Below are 2667 nucleotides of genomic sequence, written 5' to 3' on the forward strand. Positions count from 1 at the left end.
TTGTTAGAGAGTGAGGAGTCGCAGCGTCCGCCTAACCCGGCCCACCTGCTTTTTGTCATAGTTGTTAGATTTATCTATCATATAATCAAGCATATAATAAAGCTAAAGGGAGACTTGGCATACAGCCCGATCCGGTTGGGGAGAGTTCTAGTCCCGCACCAGGTCTCCTCTCTTTACCCTGTCTTCTTGGTTTTGCTGTAATAGTTTTAGACGTTGGGGCATCCTTTGATACATGAGCTCCTCTCTCCTCTATCTTCCTATCTTTCCTTACGTGCATCCATGTCCCAGAAATGCTTGTTACTAACCTAGCTCTGGGGAGTATTCCCCGGCAGTCCGAATGTTCGTCGTTCACAATGCAGCTTACCTCGGATCCGAGATGCTCCAAAATCATGGTAGCAGCTGTCGTCATGGTCCCGCTACACGTTCTGCGGTGCCATGTTCATCTGCTACACTCTGCGGTGCCCAGCTACGTCCTGCTGTGCCTTGTAATGCCGCACAGGGCCCTGCTATGCCATGAACTGCTACAAACTACTATTTTTTCTATTTTTGTTATTTCCACTAACCCCAACCGGCCCGTCAGACACCGCCTACCAAGAGCCTGGGTCTGTCCGAGGTTTCTGCCTAAAAGGAAGTTTTTCCTCGCCACTGTCGCACTGTTGCTTGCTCTGGAGGAAACTACTATAACTGTTGGGTCCTTGTAAATTCTGGAGTGTGGTCTAGACCTACTCTATCTGCAAAGTGTCTTGAGATAACTCTTGCTATGAATTGATACTATAAATAAAATTGAATTGAATTGAATTGAGGACTAGGTGGAGAGATTATATCTCCAACCTGGCCTGGGAATGCCTCAGGATCCTCCAGTTGGAGCTGGTTGATGTGGCTCTGGGAAGGGAAGTTTGGGGTCCCCTGCTGGAGCTGCTGCCCCCGCGACCCAATAGCTGATGAAGATAGATGGATGGATGGATGCAGTGCATACATTTTATACAGTCTTGATGTAGGTGTTTACATTTAAGAGGATTGTAAATTGATAGCCACAGTGGCTAGTGACCCAAAAAAATAATGTCAAGCCCTGGTTAGCATGCCAACACACTAAACTGACATAGTGATTACAGTAAACAAAAAGCTTGCTAAACAGCTGGGTAGGATTGTCATTGTGGGCATCATATGTGTGCTATGCTATGTGTGAATTTAGCTCAAGTTACTACTGTGCCGAAGTGCACCATGGCTTTTCACTCTTACCACAGGACTTTGTCCTTAATCTCTTAGGCTACTGCTCGCTATGAAGTCCATTATATTTTATATGTCACCTTTGTAGTAAGAAGAGCAAAAGAAGCATGCAAAACCGAAAATAATCTACCAAACACAAATTCCCTTACGTTTTGTGCTAAGTTTATTAGTTAAACTTGACCTACTTTCATTTATAGTTTTTTTTTAAATGTTGCACACAACACACATCACACAGTTCTCTAAATACTTTGTTCTAGTAGCTTTTTGGTCATTGTAAATTTTTGTTTTTATTTCACACTTTCTTTGACAATGTAAACGTTTCCCATGCAAATAAAGCCCCTTTGAATATAATTGTGATCAGCTGTTCCTCGTGAAGCGGCGAGAGAGAGAGAGAGAGAGAGAAAGAGAGAGAGAGTTAGAAGTGCACACCACAATCAGCTATTTTTCTGTGAAGGGATAGTCAACTAGGCACAATGCAATGTGACTGGGAGATTGCACATTGGCAGTCAAATTGGGCTTCTTAGATTGAGTTGTGTACATCTTTTTTTGTCTTTGTTTTGGTAGTTGTGGCTTTGTGGACTGGTGCCAGCGCAATCACCTCTAGATCAATGCTGGGAAAAGCAATAAGTTGGTGGTGGATTTTCACAGGAACACTCTCCTCAACATCCTAGGTATGGTAAAATTACACAAGTACCGTCACCTGAACAACAAACTGGATTGGACGGACCACACCACTGTACAAAAAAGGCCAGAGCAGTCTGGATCTGCTGAGGAGACTCAGGTCCTTTGGGGTGCAGGAGGCACTCCTGAGGACATTTCATGACTGTGGTGGAATCAGCTTTTTTCTCCTCAGATCTCTTCGGGTAAATCCAGACAGCTAGCTAGACTATCTCTCCAATTTGAGTTGGCACTGTTCTTAAGTGGTTTGAGTCGTATTTAACAGACAGATCAATTTCAGTACAAATGGGACAGTTTTCATCCTCAGTGGCTCCTCTGACCTGTGGGGTACCGCAGGGGTCAGTTTTGGGTCCACTGCTATTCTCCCTGTATATGCTACCATTGGGATCTATTTTCAGGAAACATGGCATCTCCTTCCACTGTTTCGCTGATGATGTGCAGGTGTATCTGCCGCTAAAGGTTCCAGCTAAAGAATCTTTGCAGGCCGTGATAAACTGCATGAACGATATTAAGGATGGACCTAAACTTTTTAAAACTTAATGAGAACAAAACGGAGGTTGTCTTGTTCGGGCGTCCAGAGTTAGTTCAGGTTCTTACCAGCTCCCTTGGCCAACTAGCACCTCACTTAAGATCCCATGCCAGGAATCTTGGAGTGATTGTTGATAGTACTTTTAAACTAGATAAGCAGGTCAGTGCTGTAGTTAAGGCTAGCTTTTTTCAACTTAGACTGATAGCTAAAGTCAAACCGTATCTGACACAGGC

This window comes from Etheostoma spectabile, chromosome 18, assembly GCF_008692095.1.
Source record: "Etheostoma spectabile isolate EspeVRDwgs_2016 chromosome 18, UIUC_Espe_1.0, whole genome shotgun sequence".
NCBI classification, from domain to species: domain Eukaryota; kingdom Metazoa; phylum Chordata; class Actinopteri; order Perciformes; family Percidae; genus Etheostoma; species Etheostoma spectabile.